We start from the raw sequence: 22,061 nt of genomic DNA, 5'->3' as shown, positions 1-22,061 counted from the left end.
AAAACTCGGAAAATTTGCAAAGGGTCCAAATATAGGAAACTTTCGACTTTGATGTTCCATGTTTAGACCTGATGTCACCAAATCTTTGTATCAAAACCAACAAATCAACCATTTTTGCGAATTTTTAATTGGGGCATAATTCAGAATCAATATTGAATATTTCCAACATTTTTGCCAGATTTACGCAAATAAACTATAGGTAAGTAAACACAATCTAGATCCAGCTATCGTTTTGCTGAAAGAGCTGACGGGGAGTAAGTCTTTGTGATATTTATAACAGAAATATTAGTTTTTTAAGTATTAAAAAGCTGTAATACTATTTTATGATAGTAATTGATTTAAGTTTACAATTACAATAAATTTGTTTATTTATTTTCGAAAAATCAAATTATTTATAGGAGTTTTAGTTCTAGGTCCAATGAAAGGAACCGGTCCAGTACCAAAATAGGAACAGTAGGTTCAAAGTTGGAAATTTAAATCATCCATATCTTTGCGAATCTCTCAATAATGGCGAAACCCATGTTGAAAATTTTCATTGAAACTTGCAGATAAGATCATGATTTCTAAATGAACTTCCTGGAGGATATAAATTTCCGTCCATTCGTGAGAAAACCTCGATTATTTAAAAACCACCGCTTAATGGGTCCAAAGTAGGGCAACTAACCCTATATGAATAGTTGAACGACTAAAATCAATCATAGAATTCAAACTGAATTTATTATATTTACAGTAAAATGAACTATACCAGTATAGCTGAATTTGCTACATTTATTGTTGAATGCACAATATCAATCATACAGTTATAGTTGAATCTACTATATTTATTTTTGAATGAAAAAAGCTAATCATGCTACTACAGTTGATTCTATCATATGTATTACTGAAACTAAAATCTCAATCAGATTATATATTATATATTTTCTTGAAATCTTCTGATTTATAGTTGGTTGAGAATCAATCAGAAATATAGTTGAATATCTGACAGACTATAGTTGAAAAATCGCTTGCACACAAAAAAAAGCGCAAACTGCTAACATGTGGTATTCCACAAATCGGAATAAGTTATAACAAGTAGTGTACAAAATTTCTTAAATAGCAACAGTTTTTTTTTTATTAGGCTTCGGTAACAAGGCTGGGATTGGATTTGTCATTGAGAACATCAACATAAGAACCTCTGCCTCAGGTAAACACACGCTACCTGTAAATTATGCCACCCAAAAAGAGCAACCTACACAAAAGTGAATTGATAGCGAGAAGAGGGCAAGAAGGTTTTAGAGGAGCGAAGAAAAAAAAGCATCCAACTACAACAGAGAAACAGACGAGCGAAGTGTCGGACACAAATTTGTTTTCGCGCACCGGGTATTTCACTTTTGGTTAATTTAATTAGATTCTTAATTGTTAATTAGTGTTGGGAAATTTTTAACCCAAATTAGCTCATTACAAGCGTTAGTCGCTGCGCTGGCAATAATAAAGCGCGGAGATCCTTTTCAACTCAAGTGGTTTGGGGAAGGAAGGATGCCACTCGCTCGGCAGCAGAAAGGTCACCATAGGGATGTACCCCTTCTTAAATCGCGATGAGTGTGGGGGAAAAATTGGATAGCTTAGAGCGAAGGAGTACACGACACCCAGAAAGCTGTAAAAGTTAAGCATCAATTGGTCGGTGATGAAAGTTGATAGCTTGTATTCATAGTGTTGTTGCAAACATTTTTGAGCAAAAACAATAAAAACCTGAATTCAAATCAGCATTTTTTTCAAAATTTGTAATCTTCACTTTACGATGGTATAAATGGAATAAAAACATTGATCAGTATTTTGTTGACAACTATCATTGATGAAAGATGTAAAAATAACAAACGTTGTAATGCAATATTAGACTGCTGTACAATGATATTGAGTGTTGTGAGCCTACTTGGTTGAATAATTCTACTGAATCAAAGCAATTAAGAAATTTCCTCTAATTCAACCACGGTATGGTTGAATTAAGGGAAATTATCGATTGCTTTGATTCACGATCTTGAGTTTAAATTAAGTTTACAAAATAATGTAAAAATATAGATTTTTTCAATTATTTTCAAGTGTATTTTCAGCATAAAAATAAAGAATTTTAACTGTACCCGCGAGTATATCCTATCCAACCACTTCAATACCAAGGAACATAGCTACAAAAAAAAACCGACTCGACAATACTCGGTTAAAAATGGTTCAATCAGCCCTAATTAGAAGCGTTGCAGATAATTCTGGTTCCAGTTGTCGGAGGACGAATCGACGGGGAAGAGAGAATGTAACCGATGCAAAAAAAGAACTCGAGTGTCCCATTCCCATCCCCCACTAACGGCAGCAACCGGTATGTTCCAAACAATCCGCGGCGTAAAGCAGCAGTTAATTAGGACTTGAAAAATTAATGAACTTTTCACGAGAAGAGAGCTAGCTGGTTGGTACCTGGCCTGGTCCCGGTTTGGGAACGAGATAGCAGCAGTGTACATAAGTGCTGCCGCTGCTATGTGTACCGGGAGGTTTCTCCGTTGGTTCCAATTTCAGACCGGGAGTGGGGGCACAGGAAAAGCGAAGGATCAGTTTGACGGATGATGGAGCGCGTTGATCTCTCGACGAGTGCCCGGCTCGCTTGCCTGCGTTCGTAGTTCATTGCACATTGGGAAAAATTATTTTCAATCAAAAGAAAACATTTAAGAATATCTTTGAATCTGTCAGAATGAAACCATACCAGTCTGTCAGACTGTCCAAAAATCTGTCAGTTTGTCAGTCTGTCAGTCTGTCAGTCTGTCAGTCTGTCAGTCTGTCAGTCTGTCAGTCTGTCAGTCTGTCAGTCTGTCAGTCTGTCAGTCTGTCAGTCTGTCAGTCAGTCAGTCTGTCAGTCTGTCAGTCTGTCAGTCTGTCAGTCTGTCAGTCTGTCAGTCTGTCAGTCTGTCAGTCTGTCAGTCTGTCAGTCTGTCAGTCTGTCAGTCTGTCAGTCGGTCAGTCTGTCAGTCTGTCAGTCTGTCAGTCTGTCAGTCTGTCAGTCTGTCAGTCTGTCAGTCTGTCAGTCTGTCAGTCTGTCAGTCTGTCAGTCTGTCAGTCTGTCAGTATGTCAGTCTGTCAGTCTGTCAGTCTGTCAGTCTGTCAGTCTGTCAGTCTGTCAGTCTGTCAGTCTGTCAGTCTGTCAGTCTGTCAGTCTGTCAGTCTGTCAGTCTGTTAGTCTGTCAGTCTGTTAATCAGTCAAACTGTAAATCTATTTATCTGTCAGTCTGTCAGTCTGTCAGTCTGTCAGTCTGTCAGTCTGTCAGTCTGTCAGTCTGTCAGTCGGTCAGTCTGTCAGTCTGTCAGTCTGTCAGTCTGTCAGTCTGTCAGTCTGTCAGTCTGTCAGTCTGTCAGTCTGTCAGTCTGTCAGTCTGTCAGTCTGTCAGTCTGTCAGTCTGTCAGTCTGTCAGTCTGTCAGTCTGTCAGTCTGTCAGTCTGTCAGTCTGTCAGTCTGTCAGTCTGTCAGTCTGTCAGTCTGTCAGTCTGTCAGTCTGTCAGTCTGTCACTCTGTCAGTCTGTCAGTCTGTCAGTCTGTCAGTCTGTCAGTCTGTCAGTCTGTCAGTCTGTCAGTCTGTCAGTCTGTCAGTCTGTCAGTCTGTCAGTCTGTCAGTCTGTCAGTCTGTCAGTCTGTCAGTCTGTCAGTCTGTCAGTCTGTCAGTCTGTCAGTCTGTCAGTCTGTCAGTCTGTCAGTCTGTCAGTCTGTCAGTCTGTCAGTCTGTCAGTCTGTCAGTCTGTCAGTCTGTCAGTCTGTCAGTCTGTCAGTCTGTCAGTCTGTCAGTCTGTCAGTCTGTCAGTCTGTCAGTCTGTCAGTCTGTCAGTCTGTCAGTCTGTCAGTCTGTCAGTCTGTCAGTCTGTTAGTCTGTCAGTCTGTTAGTCTGTCAGTCTGTTAGTCTGTCAGTCTGTCAGTCTGTCAGTCTGTCAGTTTGTCAGTCTGTCAGTCTGTTAGTCTGTCAGTCTGTCAGTCTGTCAGTCTTTCAGTCTGTCAGTCTGTCAGTCTGTCAGTTTGTCAGTTTGTCAGTCTGTCAGTCTCTCAGTCTCTCAGTCTGTCAGTCTGTCAGTCTTTCAGTGGGTCAATCTGTCAGTCTGTCAGTCTATCAGCCTGTCAGTCTGTCAGTATGCCAGGCTGGCAGTCTGTCAGTTTCTCAGTCTGTCAGTCTGTCAATCTGTCAATCTGTCAGTCTCTCAGTCTGTCAGTCTGTCAGTTTTTCAGTCTGTCAATCTGTCAGTCTGTCAGTCTGTCAGTCTGTCAGTCTTTCAGTCTGTCAATATGTCAGTCTGTCAGCCTGTCAGTCTGTCAGTTTGCCAGGCTGTCAGTCTGTCAGTGTGTCAATCTGTCATTCTTGCTGTTTGCCAAATTTTCATGGTATTCGCCTGTTTTCCAGTCATAATATCATAATATTATCATTTTGAATAACAACTTTTTTTTACATAGGGGCGAGGTGCATCTTGAGTTCTTTTCATAAGGTAGAAGCGTTATTTTATCCGAAAATTCGACGCTAGAAAGTTATTTTACTAATAATTTTTTTTCACACACTGTGCGACCCTTTCTGCGCCTCGTCGTCGTCATCGTCGTCAAGAGCCGGGGCGGCCGGTTACGAATGAACCGTCGAGAGTTCCGCTGACAAAAAAAATAGTTGCTACCAGTTGTGGAGATTTTTTAATTGGAAGACTTGGATTTTTAATTAATAAATAAATGCCATGCAATTTACATGTGCGCGGGCGAGTGGCGAGTACACCATCGATGCTGGCTGGCGATGGTGGCGTGTTGGTCTGAATTTTTCGCGGCAAAAAAAATAAACAGTCGTTTGGGGTATAGGCCCTGAAACAGAAGCACTGTTAAGGGATCGGGAGCCAGCAACAGTGTGTCGTTTTTCTTTACCAGTTCACTATTTGGTGATATCGAGTTATTTCGATTTATTTTTTCCAGCGGATCGATGCCATTCGATTTTTATGACGAATTTAAGAAGAAATTATTTTGATTTAAAAAAAAGTTTTTGATCAAAATTATTTGTTTGTTCAAGGGAAAGTTTTCAAATAAACAAAAATGTAAGAACTGAAGGAGTCCCTTCAATGAACTTGCGAACCAACCAAGGTTCCTCGCTCGATAAATTCTCCAATAAGTTGCCGATTGATCATCGTTAACGAGCCAAAATTTCCGTCGGTTTTGAACTTCATTAAAATTGCTTAATTTGACCATAACGAGAACACATCACTTCCAGGCGGCTCCAGAATTCCCTTCAGCCTTTGGCCAAGGGACGACGAAGACGACGACAACGACGTGCGCATTATTAGCTCCCAATTTTCGAAACCCTCGAGTCTTCGGTCTGGCCGCGGCCAGTTGACGTTTCGTCCCAAAGGGGTGGTCTCTTGGCAGCAGCCTCAGCAGTATCGGCAGCACCTTCGAAGATAGCTTGTTAGTGCCATATTTGGAGCGGTGTTTTCTTTTGGTTCTGTTTTCGGCCATCGTGGTCCGGTGACGATCGCACCAGATTAAATTTTAATGAGCGCGGTCTGATTATCAATTCTTCATATGATTGTATACTTGTCGCTTCCCCATTTCCGCTCCCTGGCGGGAGACGAAACTGGCGCGGATGCTGTAAACAGGATCCCGTGAAGGCAATCGAAGCATCAAAACATGAACGAAAAAAACATCTCCAAATCAACAGCTTTTTCTGCATCTTCGAGTGATACCTACTCTCAGAGTTTCATTTGTTTGCTCACTCACTTTCTGGCTCGTCTGGCTGTGGCGGCTGATGATGGTCTTTCTGTGGTCATGGAAAGACAAAAATCTTAATGAACCTCAAATTCCACGCCGAACCAAACCAAAGAGCGGTGCGAAATGTTCGTCTGTACCCGGCTCTAACTAACTTCAACACCAAGAAGTGGATGGATGTGATACAGTTTTTTTCTCCCTTGAACCCTCCTGATTGCTACTGGCTGCATGTTTATCATTATGAATCTGGAGCTCTCGTCACTTGTTTGTTGGTTTTGCTGAGCTGGAATCAACTCATCATCCTCCTTCACCAACTTCGGTTGACCCTTCGAACCCAAACCCGGACAGCGGACAGAACTCGGCCGGAACGAATTCTGTCACCAATCAGGGCTTCTTCCACCCAAAACCTTCAAGCTTCTCCGAGCTGTGTTATGCGCAAATATGTGAGAAAAGTGCACTGATTGCCCGTTTTGACGGCCCATATCCCGAGAACGGCCTGAGCCTGGGCTGTCGTCCAGTCCAGAGCAAAGCGTTCGGTCGTTCATTGAGGCCATCATTTGTGCTAACCCACCACCAAACGAGGCGAAAACAAGAGAGAGCGAATGCAATTCATTTATCACTTAATTGTTATCGTCTCCGTTTTAATCTGTGTGTCCCTCGTTCTTGGCACCATTCGATGATGATAATGGTTCAAGCAAGAAGTCTTTGGGCACATTGCTATGACAAATTTTTACTTGTTTTAAATTTAAATTGTTACAACCATATTTTTCAGCTTTCTGTTGATTTCCGATTTTTCAAGTATCCGGTATTTCTTAGCAGTAAAAAAATATGAAAAAATAAGGGAGAGAAAAAAAAATTCGAAAGATAAAGTTTCGAGATTAAAACCGAAGTTATTTCAACTAGTTTACAAATTGATGTCCAGAAAACTTAATTAAAACATAATACGATTGATTGATAATTCGTTTGCGTCAAGCGCATTCTGTGCATCGACAAAACTCTTATAAAGCTGTGTTATGGCTAGTTGTCCTTTGTCTCTGATAGTCTGATAGTCTAAATCTGGGGAGACGACAAATTGGACTGTGAGAACAGCCGAGCGATCACTGTCCTCAGTTCTGCCTACAAAGTGCTATCCTACTCCGCCGCCAAACTCCATCCACAAGCAAACAGATTCGTAAGAAGTCATCAGGCCGGCTTTGTGGAGGGACGGTCTACGACGGACCAGATCTTCTCATTACGGCAAATCCTCCTAAAATGCCGTGAACACCAAGTCCCTACGCACCATCTATTCATCAACTTTAAAGCCGCATATGACACGATCGACCGTGACGAGCTTTAGGAAATCATGGAAGAGAGTCCAGACTGATCAAGACGATGATGCATGGAAAGTTGTGCTGTGTGCGGATTTCGGGTGAATTGTTGAGTTCATGAAGATTAATAAGTCCAAGATTCAATACATGCTAGCCTATAGATCCAAGACTGACCAAGCCTACTATGGACTCCACAAGCAACTGCGGTCGAGAAGACTTAGCCCTCGCACGAAGTGTAACCTGTATATGACGCCCATTAGACCGGTTGTTCTCTACGGGCATGAGACATGGATATTGCTCGAGGAGGACCTGCGTACACTCGGAGTATTCGAGTGACGAATGTAAAGAATCATCTTTGGCGGCGTGCAGAAGAACGAAGTGTGGAGGCGAAGGATGAACCACGAGCTCGCGCGACTCCACGGCGAATCCAGTATCCAGTATCAAGAAGGTGGCGAAGGCAGAACGGATACGCTGGACAGGACATGTTGCGAGAATGCCAGACGACTGTCCTGAAAAACAGGTGTACAAGCAGAAGTGCAGTGAAAGTGATGGTTAGGCCAAGTGGAGCGTGATCTGGCAAACGTGGGATATCCGAGAAATCTGATATTGATTGGCAAGGATCGAGTGAGTTTAAGGAATGATGTGCGTCAAGCTATGTCGTGAGACGGAAATCTTATAAAGTTAACAAATAACGGGTGGCAACTAGAATTTTGGAATTTCTCTTTCAAGTTGTGAAAAAAGATTTGATGTATTGGAATTTAAGGTACATTGTCCACCTTTGAAAAAAATTAATGAACTGTTGAAGACGGTCCAAAATCGGCTTTTCGGCGAAGCTTTTGATTCATGTTGGAACAGGATCGTTGAACGGCCTTCATGTCAACTTTGTGAATACATCTATTGATTTTACCAATCAATTGTTTGCAGTTCATAGCTCTCCAATTAAAAAAAAAATCTTCGACTGGGCGACACTGAGGCAGGTTTGTCGGTTTGTTGTTTTTGGGTACAAATGGGATCAAATGGGTATTCAGGAAGATTTGTGTTTTTTTGGCATTATGCGATGACGCTTTATCCGGCCAAAGCACGTATTGGCCATCTGCATGATGTTTGTGTAGAAAAGGCATCGAAATTTTCTTCAAACATTCATTCTGGTACACATTTTGATTAATAGCTAGCCGAACCAGACGACTTGAACCATGGCTTAGAAATATCTCTCTCGGAAATGCTGATGTACAGCAGCACTATCTGATCAAACCTATGTTTAAATTTTGTATTTTTTAATGTTCGGAGATGTATTAATTAGAACTATCCTTGGAATAGTATTGATCGTTTCCTGGATGTGCGTCTTTCGGAGATAATTTCAACTATTTTTCATTGCCTTGCCAATAGTGAGAACAATTGAACTTTTTGACGGCATCCCGTTGGCTTAGTAAACCCTTGTTGTCAAAGGCACGAGAAAGAAAACGAAGTCCATAATTTTCGCTTCCTCACTACCTTGCTTGCGAATATGTAGTTGATGGAGATTTTAGGATATGGTAAACAGTGGAAACCGCACATTTCCCCGTTTAAAATGTTGTACTGTATACTTTTTGCCGACATTTTTGTGCAATTTGTAGAACTATGTACAACGCGCTCGCGAAACGGCTTCTTGTTTCGACAAAACAAAAACTACTGGCGAAAAGAGGAGAAGGATAGCTAAAACATACCCACTCTCATTTTTCTCTGAGCTAGTTTATGTTTGAGTGTTGGGGCTTTGAAAAAATTCCGAAATTTTAGTTTCCACCCGTTAATTAGCATGAAAAAACATTTCACTGAATATCCACAAAGCAAGTAGAACATACAAGCTTTCAAATCAACCTATCAGATAGACAACACGGCTTTGGAAAACAGAGATATACACGAAATAAAACTACATACATGGTTAAAAAACTGATCCCAAACTTTTGGCCACTACATAAGGTTGCCAGATTGTCCGGTTTTATCCGGGTTTGCTCGGATATTTAATACTAAATTTGAGAAAAGTCCGGCTCAGCCCGGTTGCCCGGATTTCACTGAAAAATGCCCGTATTTTGCCCGGATTTATTCACTTTATTTGGAAAAAAAACAAAAAAAAAAACAACAAATACCTCCAAAATCAAATTTTTTGAGCAAATTTTATAAAAATAATCATGGAAGGTTTTTGGAAGCCTCAGAAACGGTTCAAAATCTATCAATGAGTTTTGATGAAAAACATTTTTTTTAATTTTTTTTCTTGATTATTGTTGAGGAACTGCTGAGATTTGAAAAAATTGCCCGGATTTATGGTCGTCAATTTGAAATCGAATACCCGCATTTTGCCAGGATTTTATTTAAAAATTGCCCAGTTTGTCCGGCCCGGATACGCGCTGAACAAATTTTGGCAATTTTACCAATACACCACACCACGATGTTACCCCAAATTTTTAGACGATAACTGAAGCTATTCTATTCAAACTAATTACATTGCTAATGTTTTGTACAGAGTTTCTCAAATGTGTTTTGATAAGTATGGGATAAGGATTCGAGTGCATATTTGGTCCACCCCACCTTGAGATGATTGGGTTTGAATTTATAGTGAAGTTTTGATTGTATCCCATTTACCCGAAAACTATTGCCCAGAATGAATTTTCCCCAGAATGACAAATACCCGAAATCAAATCCCAGAATGCACCATTTTCCAGAATTTTTTTCCCTATAATGGACTATTTTCCAGGATTTTTTTTTCCCAGAATGGAACATTTCTTAGAATGGCACAAATATCAGATTTCTTCCTCAAATTTTTTTTTATTCTTGTAATGAATTCATGTAACTTGTATATGATTCGACATTTAATTTTTCAAAAAGATTTTTAAATGAAACCAAAAGTTTGAAAGTTTCCACCTAAATTTATTTTAGAACCAATATTGTGTTTTGTTTAAGGTTTGGGTACTTTAATTGATTTAATGCTATCCAGGGACCTTCGAAAAAAACCGTATCCGTATCCGACTCCTCACGCTGCGCGTTCGAACTTGAAAGTTACATTGTCCTTCAGGCTATCGCGTGGCGGACTGGGCTTAGGGATCTCCCCTAGCTTTTACGCAAACCTAGGAGGCCCCGGCAGACCTAAATAAACCAATGTACCAACTGAGATATGGTCGAACTAAATTTCCATGTTTTCGAGGGAGTGACTCCGAACTTATGGCCAGCAGTGTAAACAGTCATCCCAAATACGAATGTTTAATGTACACCCAATTTTTTCCTAGTTGAACCGAAATATTGCCTGCACGGTCACGAGGATTTACGATTAAAATTTTTCTTTTTATAAGTTGGATAAATAGTACAGTTGACATATTATCAGCGTTATTGAAATGTTTATACACGTATCAGTTACCTCGAAAAATATACAATTAAAGTCAGTTTTAAACCATGCCAAAGTTACTAATTATAAATCCTGATGTACTTCCGACATAAGTCCTTGATAGCTTCAAGTTTTTTTTTAAGGTTTAAAAATATATGAGGAATCTTGAAGAATTCATTCGAAAAAAAACTATAGTGAAAATGTATCAAAATTTAAGGAAAAGAAAGTAAAAGATTTAGTTTGGGGGTTCAAATCAAATTTATTTTTAACTCTTAAAAATGAATTCAGATGTAATTTTTCAACAGTGGTTTTCACCTATTTTGTGTTTTTATTGGATAGTTTTGAAGATCAATTCCGACAGGAGGAGTAGGCGATGCCTTTTGTCAATCGCACGTGTTTTTCTGTCCGTCCCCGAAAAATTTCTAAAAATGTTACATATTACATCGTAAAATAGATTAGAATATGTCAAAAAGCGTTTTAAAGTGATGGCTGGAATGAAATGTATAAGTGTCTATCAAATGACCTGTGAATCCCCGGCGAAAAAATTACAAGTTAATAAAAACAGTTGCTAACCGGGTGGCTGCGTAAGCGCGTAATAAATTAGTTTTTATTGTTTGGTAAAATTCGGGTTCTTGAGAAAACGCGCTTAATGTAAGGAGCGTCCGAAAAAAAATCAAAAAATTGCGTTTTAACAAGTGAATTGAATTATGCATCCAAATTAACCAGATTGGATTGAAAAAAAATGGACTTAAATAGCTTTCCAGAGAAGCTAACTTCAACATTATGGCAGATTGGGAAACAGTTAATCGCTGACAAGTGTCCTCAAGCTGTATCAAAAACAAACGGAGAAAAAAATTGTTTTCAACGTTTTTAACCAATTTCTCAGGTGTCAAATGTTTTCCCAGCATCTGGGATCAAAGCTCAGTAGTTTTTGAATTATTTTATTGATTTTTTTAAATTAATTTTATGTTAGTTGTGCACTATAAAATCCCCCTCTAAACACTCAATCGTGAAGTTTGATGCAAAAGGACGTTTTTTTTTTATTCTTCCACTCCAGAAAAGGTTTTCGGTCAAAGAGTGTGATTAACTTATTTTATGAAAAATTGGTAAAGGTTCAGTATCATCTCAGTTTTAAAATATTAGATCGTTTCCCGACAGTGTTTTTCGGTTTATTGATAAGTTGGTAAAAATTACATTGTATTCGTGATTTTATCATAATAATTGCACATTATTAGGTATTATTTTGCGGATTTTCAAATTAGGTACCTGATTCAACGTAAGAAACAGGTCATGTACGGTTTCGATAAATAGATTTTTTCTAAAGACATTTTATGATTTTCCAATCATCATCAGATTTAAAACTGGATCAAAAATTATGGAAATAAGGTATTAAAAGCGATATAAAGTCTTAAGTAGGATTGATAAATAAAACCACTATGCAAGATCAAAATAATCCCAACAATCAGTTTAGTGAAACAATATAGTTAAACAGGCAAAAAATCAGTTAAGTAAATGAGAACTAGAGATGTACCGAATATTCGGTCGCCGAATACCGCCAAAGAACCGTTAAGCCGAATATTTGGCTCACCGAATAGTTGGGCTAAGTATTCGGCCGAATAGGCTGAATATCTAATACAGACTTATAAAATTTTTCAAATGATTTTGGATAGTTAATGAAATATCCAAAACTAATGTTGAAAGAGTTAAACAATCATCAAAACCTTATGGTTCAGCAAAGCAACTTAGGGATATCTGTATACCTTTCACTGTAGATCGCACAGGATAATGCTGACGAATATCGCTTTATACTTTGATTATCGTTTATTTTAGATTTTCTGGATATATTCATGCTTGCCCATAAATCCAATAAGTCAATCCAGATAAGTCAAATCTGGCCGGGATGTCTAGATATTGTTTAAAACTTCCCAAATTTAGCTCGGGTTTATTCGGATTACTTGCTAAATCAAATAAAAAACAAAAATTTATCCTTAATTTTTTTTAAAGATTTTGTGTTCAAAAACGATTTTCCATAAATTAAAAATGTACATAAATTTTGCCCTTTTTTATTTTTTTTAAATCGTCCTGTATGCCTAACCGTATGGATACGTGTGGTAGAAACAATGATATGCTTCTTAAGGTTGAAGATCATCATTATTTTTAACAAGTATTTTGAAGATATCTTGCTCAAATTCGACCTTTATCTAATTCAATATCAAGGAAACAATTGCAAATAGCTTGGCACCTGTTTCGACATGTTTTGTCCCAGATTTCACAGGAACGCAATCTCTTTGATGATGAACGCCAAAGAAGCGACTAGTCATCTGATGCCTTTCAGTTATAGGAGATTTTTTTTTAAATCAGAAAGACCTCTACTTAAAAAATATTTTGTAATACATCATCCGACAATATCATCTGGTTAAAAATTATCGACTAAAACATAATCAACCAATCGACTAAATATTTAGGTAAGAAATAGAAAGCATTGAAATAATCGCTAAGTTTTTTAAATTAAAAACTCAATAGTATATTCGACCAAATATTCGGCCGAATATTCGTTTGGCCGAATAGTTGAAAAGCTCAATATTCGGTATTCGGTACAGAACACACATTAGATTTATTTTATTCCAGAAAACGATTTAAATGCTTGGCTATCAATTAAATTCAACACAATATAAAATGACGATAAATAAAATATGATTGCTCAGAAATCCATGTACAGGAATTAACCAAAGCAAAAAGTTTCAACCAAAAATACACCAATTTGTTGAAAAACAACCAACTTTGTTGGTAGATTTGTTCTCTTCAAAAGCGAAATCTATATGAGGCAAAGAGTTTAATTACACTGATGAGTTTCCAAAAACGATCTTATTCAAATAAAAAAAAATTAAAATTTAATACATTGAATATCTCCTTATAAATATTCTTCGAAGTTTGATAGAAGTTTGTTTACTCTGAAAGGTCGTTTTAGAAAATACATCATTGTTTTAGGAATAAGATTTAGGTAAAACAAGTTAGTTTGAAGAAAATTTAAACACATATTTACCCTATTATTAAACTTCTTATCCTCACCTCAAAGATAGAAATAAGACCTTCTTTTAGAAAAGTCTAAGAGCATAGGAGGTGTAGGAAAACTCAATCGCACCATTCACCAAAATGGATCCTGATCTATAACCTTTACCCTACTAACAAAACCCTTTTCTTGGCTATTTAAATATAGATTCGCAGAAGTATAGACAGTTTCTATAGTTGGTGATATTGATTTACCTTTGTTTCTGAATTTTTCAAAATTAATCGTTGGAATATGAAGGAACAAAAGGTTGTGAATTGATCCTATGAAGTATCCTACTAACAATCCCTTCCTTCATTCCTCATTGACTACTAGGACGTGGCCGGCGCCGTTATTGATCATTTTCAAAGGGAGAGCATGAGTTTTATGCATTGTGAATGAGCTGTTAGTCCCAAGCACCATTCTTTTGGCATTTGCACAAAGCTTAAGGCCTCGATCAATCACGGAGTAGCAACCATTGGCGAGGAAGAACTTGTTCTGCTAAGCCACGCCAGCGATCATAGAATTTGAAGTGCGCAAGTTAAACAAAGTCTAATCAAATATGTTTTCTGAAGTTTAAAATGCATGATCATATCTAAGCACTTCAAGTTCAATGATTTAAGGTGGATATGAGTAGTCAACTAAGCTAAGCTAAGCGATGAAGATCAGTTCCGAATCTGAATTCTGTATTTTGAACTTGAATAAAAATTCGTAATAAAATTGTACATAAATAAAAATCAAAAACTTCCAAAAAGAGTGGAACAAATACCAATTTCAAGTTTGGCCACAAGACCTCCCCCCCTCCTCGAAATTTCCAAAACACCTGAAGGGGGAAAAATAAAGTTTGAACTATTTTATGAAAGTTTTGGAAAATTTATCAAATATCCGAGAGATTACAAGAGCAAAAAACAAGTCGTGGAAGATGGGAGTTTTTTAACCTTTTGTATGCTTAATTCAATTGATATTTCAATAAAAAAAAAATCTTGATTTATGAGCAATTTATACCAATTTTTTTTTTGCATTATTTTAACTATCCTCCTTTAAGATGGCCCAACCCCCAGTGACAAAAGAAGGATTTAAAATTTGTTCCTGCATAATTATGAACCATAATTGTTTTGAAGGGTTTTTTTTTAAATTTCGTTTCTTTTTATCATATCTTTGTTTGATAATTTTTTATCTCACTTTTACTTATACTTGTGTCTCCAAATAATTAGAATTGAATCCCTGGTTATTATCTAACTAACTAGGATTAAAATTCCCTAGCTCATGCACACGAGTGCCTTAAGAAAATCCTGATTTTTTTTTCCTATGGATACTCGTCATAGTCATACTTTGGTAAAGCCTGGATTTTGGAAATTTCACATACGAGGACGGCGGCGCAGAAGGGGTATTAAGAGAAGTCAAGAAACAAAACAACAACAAAATGACAATAATTAATGAAATCCGAGACGCGCAAGCCGTTGTCGTCGTCACAATGAGAAGCCTTCTGCCTGCCTGCATGGGCCGACGCCGATGAAAGAATGAAACAGCAACAACAACAAGAAAAACAAAACGGAATTAAAGGACTCCCTTCATGTTTTTAATTTAAATTAATTAACTTTAGAAGAAATACGCCGACATACACGCACGTTTGATCCACACTCGCCCGATTTCCTTGCCGAGAAAATCGTGTGCTCAAACTCCAACCAAAGGGTTGGACTTTTTCTTTCGCTCGCTTTTTTTTCGACTTCTTTCAACTTTCCGTATGACTTGATAAGGCTATGTATGTTGACGCGGTTTGGAGCAGATTCATTTCTTTGTCAAGGACTTCTGTTTCCAAGTTTCTCATCTTGGCCCGTCTTGGTCCGTCGTCGTCGTCGTCGTTTGGGTGGCGTCAAGTTTTGGTGTTCTGTTGCAGATTGGCTTCTGGAAGGAAGTTGATACCGAGAACGAATGGAAGAAAAAAAAATTAAGTGGATTTAATTAAAAAAGTATGTAGCGGAATGGAAGAGATTACTCGTTGAGCTTTTTGTGCCCCCGTTAGGTCCTACACGAGGAGATTTGTTCTATTTCGAAATGTTTACATAATCCGAGCGAGCGCGATTCCACCTACGCGTTTAAACATATCCTTGAATGTATGGCGCTAATTCATTATAGTGTTTAATATTTTTTCCAACACAACTCGATTTAATTAGCATTCTTTGGTTTCGATATGGCAAAAAAAGTAAACTCATATGGCTCATTAACGTGTGGTTCCATTAAACTACACCACTAACCAGTAGCCGTATCAGATAACCAGCAAAAAAACACTAACTACACAAACTCCCACAGCACGACGGCGACGTATCGAAAGAATAATCATCATTGGCAGCAAACGTTGTAATTTTGTTTCGCGCTGGTCGGGAAAAAATCCTGCTAATTAGTTCATTAATCAGAGAATGTAACTTTTTCCCAACAAGCGGGGTGCTTGCGGAAATTGCTTAAATAGTTGCCGGGAGCATTGATTTGGCGTGTTGTTACATTTTATTCTATGGCTTGAAAGAAGTTATAATAATTATGTTAAATTCTGAACTGTATGTTGATTGGAATAAACCAATATATAAAATTTTAAAATCTCTCTTAAGATTTTTTCAAATTGGACAACTTTTCAGATTTAAATGTTCAATTTCTGAAACGCGCTGAATCAGCTCAATTTTCGATTTCCAATTTAAATACACTGCACGAAAAAAATCTGTAAAATTACATCACATGTTATGTAAATAAAAAAAAAAGCATCATATATGACGAAATTTTAAGTCCTAGTTGTGAATTACATGTCAGTAAAATTTTGCCACGTGTAAAATAAAAAACGATGCAAAATTGCGAAACGTGTAATATAAAAATGATGTCAATTATAAAATAACTGAAAAAAATCCAATTGGAATTTGTTTTGTTTCATTTATTGATATTATGATTTGGTAATGGAATTTTCTCATTTCTTAATAAAAAATAAAAATTTCTATAATTGTTTATTTTATAAAATTGTTTTTTTTTATCTCACAAATATTTTTTGTTAGGAGTTATGTACATTCTTACTTTAATTTTCTTCCCCGAAGTACCGGATCCAAAATTGAGTAACGTCACTTCTACAGCTCCATCCCTGCTTCTCGAAGATCTCCAGGAACTAGCAAGATCGCGAGAAAACTGCTTCAATAAAATACTCTTGTGCACGACTTGACGCAACACTTTGTTAACATTTGTGTGTGCCTGTTTTCGACAGTCTGTATTTTTACATGACATCATCGCGTTCAGTGTATTGTTATATTAATTAAATACAATTTCAGTGTCCTATAACAATAATAATTCCATGTCGTGTAATTTTAAAAAATTTCTATATCAGTGCTGTTAAAAACTTTTTGTGACCAGAACAATGTTGTAAAATTACATCACATATGATGTAACGAAAAGGAAGCCTCACATATGATAGAATTTTCAGTGCGAGTTGAATATTACACGTCTGTAAACTTCAACAGACGTGTAAAATATGGAAGACATGTTAAATATTTTCACTTTTACCCGATTAGCAGTTCTTTGATCAAATTCGTTCTGTCCATGATCGCTGACATCCGTGCAATTCCAGATCACGTCCGACTTAACATCATTCCTTCAATCTTTGCTTCAAAAGTACGTGAAATTGAACCTATAAAAATGTTCTTTACTGATGGTTCTAGAATCGACAACGCGACTGGCTTCGCAGTCTATAATGAGGGCTTTGAAGCATCGTTCAAGCTTCGAGAGCCATGCTCCGTTTACACTGCCCGTAGACCACCAATTCATCTATTCGGATTGTTGTGGCCATGAAAAGCCATTGGTGGACTGTGGGTGCGGCGCTTGACAAAACGACCACTGCTTGCCCTTTCCCCTTCTAGGATTGGGCTTTGACAACCCCTAGTGGTTGCCAAACAGTGGAGGCAGGTCCGAAGACTGTCTGCCTGGAGGCCAAGGCCGGGTCTATGTGAGCGCTTGGGAAACTACCACTGATGATCCGCTCCCCTCGTGGGATTGGACCTCAAGAGACAACCACGCATGGTTGTCCCATCAGTGGAGGCAGGTCCTCTTGACGCTGCCTGGCGGCCAAGGCTCGGGGGGATCTCGATCGCCTAGTTGACCGAGATCCAAAACTCTTTCAGATAGAGGGCTCTGAAAAGAGCCGATTGTGGCAGCTGGACCCGGGAGCAAGGCTTGGAGCGAAGCACCAGAAGAAAGCACAAGACACTCTTTCTATTACATTTTATTTATTTCTCTCTAACTTATCACTTAAACTATGCACAATATTTCACTACCGTCTCATCTTGACGGTTTGGTGTTTTGATTACGACTGACTCATAGGCGCATAAAGAATGCGCCCTTAAATAGGCTGACGAGCAAACACACAAACACGTGCTCGCGCCAGATGGAACCGCCTAGAACATTCCAGGCGCAAACATCTCGCTTCAGTGAGAGCAACCGTTTTTCTCTCTCGGTGCGGCACTCTCACGTCCATTCTCAGTCCGCTTGTCGGACTGAACACGGATAGTCTCAGCTCCCTTGAGGCGATTCGATCGATGAAACTGATGAAGCGCTCTTTCCATTTCTTGCTGGAAATTTCAGGGGTATTGGGCGCTTTGATCTAAAATTCGTATAGGATAACCTTAGCTTGGATCCCGTCTCATTGTCTTATACGAGGCAATGAGGAGGCGGACTCATTGGCTAAGGTGGGCGCGTTACAAGGTGAAATGTTTGAGAGGATAATAACTTACAATGAATACTTTTCAATACCTCGCACTTCAGCGATTAACGCTGGCAGTCTAGCTGGGATAATGGCACACTGGGACGTTGGCTCCATACGATTAACCCTAAGGTTCCGACGAAGGCATGGTTTAAGCATTTTAACTTGAGTCTTGACTTTATTTGCGTGGTTTCTCGGCTCATGTCAAATCACTACCGGCTTGACGCGCACTTGTTACGTATTAATCTCCCTGCAACCAATGTTTGCGTTTGTGGGGATAGCTACCACGACATCGATCATGTTGTATGGACGTGTGAAAGGTATGGTCAAACGAGGGCTTGGCTACTGGATACCCTTAGGGCCCGAGGTAGATTACCTGGTGTTCCAATTCGAGACATTCTGGCAAACTTAGATTTTGGATATTTCTTCCCAATTTACAAATATCTCAAGCTGTCTGACTTGGTCGTTTAGTCCGCTTACCCACGTAAACTCTCCCCTTGTGGGTTCTTCATTTAATATCTGTTTTGTTTATTTATTAGTACCACCTCTCGTCCAACGGGTTCGACAAGAACGTAAAGAAGGCTGGCCAGAAGGAAACCGACATCAAACCGTAGCCATCGAAACTACAGCTTCAGGAGGCCCCCACCGAACCCTAATGGAAAACTGTTATCGTAGAATACCCCCCTATAAAACCTCTCCTTCCCTTTATTTAAAAAGTTCTAACAGTTGAGTCGCCGCGACTATTACGACCCCCTTCCCTACTAATCTAGTGAAACGAATACACTCGGCACATTGGAACTTTATAAAAGTAAAAGGCCTTTAATAAACTAGTTGTAAAATTAAAAAAAAAAGTTAAATATTTAAGACGTGTAACATTTAATTCGCACTGAAAATTCCGTCATATGTGATGCTTCTTTTTATTTACATCATATGTGATGTAAATTTACATCAAATAATCGCGTTCCGTGTCAGGCAATGTTTGTGTCATTAGAATTCAGTGCTGTTATGGATTCAACTTTTTTAATTTTGTAAATTTACATTAATAAATCGCGTTCCACGTCATGTAATGATAAAGGTTCTCTGTTTCAGTGTTGTTAAGGATTCAGATTTTTTTTCTAAGCAGAGCTCGTTCTTGGAAAGGAAAGGGGGGTTGATTTGACAAATTTTCAAAAATTGAACAATAAAAAAAAGCATTAATAGCTAGTGAAAAACGTTTAATTTGAATGAGCTTGGGAGGTGCAGCCTCTCCTCCACCAATTTTATCTCATTGAGCCTAATTAAAATAAGAGAAGAAATTAAAACTTTTTTAACAATGCCTCTATATACACGAAGAAAAAAGTATTGTTTTCCAACAATATTCCTCGTATATTCAACTATATTTTTGATTGATTCTCGACCTATATCTGAAAATATAAACTATATATATCATGGATTATCTGATTGATATTTTGCATTCAACAAAACATATTATACCCAGCAAACATTTTTGTAGGTTTATTTCTCAACAAACTTTGCTATACGTTTCATATACATTATTAAATCATCTTATATAACTCGAAAAAACAGCATTTACGTACTAAAGTGGAGGCAATATACATACATATTTTTAACTTCTGGCTTAAGCGATAAGAGTTGAAAAAATTGGACGATATACAACACCTTTTACCGTACATCCTGACAGTATACGAGAGAGCGCAAGTTTTGCTCTCAATGCATACAAACCGTTGCCAGCGACAATATTTGCTGCTTCTCTCATTGGCCAGTTTATCCAAATGGACCCTCTGATTTTTAGAAATCTGGTTGCACTGCTGATCGCAAAGAGAACAACAAGGTTGTTTTCTCATTTAAATCCCGCACGCGGGAAACAAATTTGCAAACATGGCGGACTTTTGTCATATACGAGTCGGTAGACTTTAACTAACCATTTTTACGATCATTTACTTGGTTTGGTAGGAATTACGATTCGCATTAACATTGTTAACGAGTTGAGCTGACATTTCTAATGCGATGTTATGTTTGCTGGGTAGATTCAACTATAGTTGTATGATTGCTTTTATGCATTCAATTATAAATATAATAGATCCAACTTTAATCGTATGGTTGATGTAGTGCATTCAACTGCTTTAAATAAATTTTGCGAGAATCCAAAATTCTATTGAAATTGCAGTTTTAAGTTCGTGCTTGAAATATTGTAGCTCGCGTAGCTTTTGATCCCAGTGTTAGTACTTTTCGAAAATTTCAGACATACTAACTTCATATTTCAACAATAACTTTGCAAAATTTCATCAAAAAGTGTATCGTAGTTTTGAGATATTGAAGTTTGAATGTTAAAAGTCTAGAAATCCGATTTTTGCAGAATTACTGTATCTCAGGCCAAATTTTTTTTTAGAAAGCTCTAGTTGAGATATAATAGTGTGGAAGTTGATCTATGCAGATAATTTGATCAAAAAATATCACCATAGTAAAAAGTTATGAGAGTTAAAAGTCGAAAAAATAGTACGCGGGCATCCAATTTCTGTACAACTTTGAATGGCACTGAATGGCAAAATATCGAAAAGGCATTAACCGTCCAAAGCCGTTCGGGTCAATATGACCCGACGCGCAGATTCAAAGCATCTTAATCATCTTTCGAATATAATGAGGAACTGAGATTTTTTTACAGACCAAATATGCTCTATGAAAATGATGATCAAATTATCCTGAAAAAACTAAAATTTGAGTTTAGAAAATCGGTTCATTGAGAAAAGAGATACAGTGATGCAAAGACAAAATTGTATGTCATTGTTTTGAGTTAGATTTTTTTATTGGACCCCCACATATTTATACATCGTCGGATAGATGTATTTTTGACACTTCCAGAAATCAAAGAAACACTCAAATACTGCAAGGTTGTCAGAAGTTATAAGCAATTTAAAAATAAAATTGTTTTTCGAGACTTTTTTCATTCGGAACCAACTTAAGACCCCCTGATAGTAAAAATTCACTTCATTTTAGAATATTTAGAAATTAGAATAAATTATCTACGCAATGAATCCAAAATCATAAAAATCGGTCAACATTTGCGGCCTTGGAAACAACAACAAATTACAAGCAAAATTTCCCCGAAAAGGATATTTTGCGAACAGCTTTGGAAGGTTAACGAAGCTAGAGCATATGGTAAAAAAATCGCTTTGACACATACGAGATTTCTTTGTGAGTTGATACACTTTTGGTTACGTGAGAATAGGTGAATGATTTATATCTGATCTTCGGTATTACAAATCCTCCACCAGACCGTGTCCAAGTAATTCAATACGCTGAAAAACTCTGAACTTGGTTGTAGTGATAATGGTTTGGCCAAAATATGACTTTTTTACACAGCCTACCTAAGGGTCCGGCGCCGATTGACCGACGCATAGGGCTGAGATAAAAGATCTCCACTGCTGGCGATCCGGAGCCAGCGTCTTCACTTGCTGCCAGCCAAGGTTCTCGTCAACTGTGCGGATTTCAGCGGCTCGACTTCGCCGCCACGAGTTTTTGGGCCTGCCTCTTCTTCGATGCCCTTCTGGATTCCAGTCAAGCGCCTCTCTGCAAATCTCGTTTTCATCTCTTCGCAGCGTGTGCCCAATCCATCTCCACTTACGTTCCCGAATCTCGATTTCTAGCGCCCTTTGATGACACCGGCGGACCTCATTCGAGATCCAGTTGCCAGGCCACCAAGCGCGGATGACATTCCGCAGGCAGCGGTTTACAAATACTTGCAGTTTTCGCGTCGTCACCGCATATGTGCACCAAGTTTCGCACCCGTACAGCAATACGGATTTGACGTTTGAGTTGAAGATTCGGATTTTTGTTCGTAGAGAGATCTGGCGTGACCGCCAGATGTTTCGGAGACTCGCAAACGCAAATCGGGCTTTTCTGAT

Source organism: Uranotaenia lowii, chromosome 2, assembly GCF_029784155.1.
Source record: "Uranotaenia lowii strain MFRU-FL chromosome 2, ASM2978415v1, whole genome shotgun sequence".
Classification (NCBI taxonomy): domain Eukaryota; kingdom Metazoa; phylum Arthropoda; class Insecta; order Diptera; family Culicidae; genus Uranotaenia; species Uranotaenia lowii.
This window is presented reverse-complemented; position numbering follows the sequence as displayed.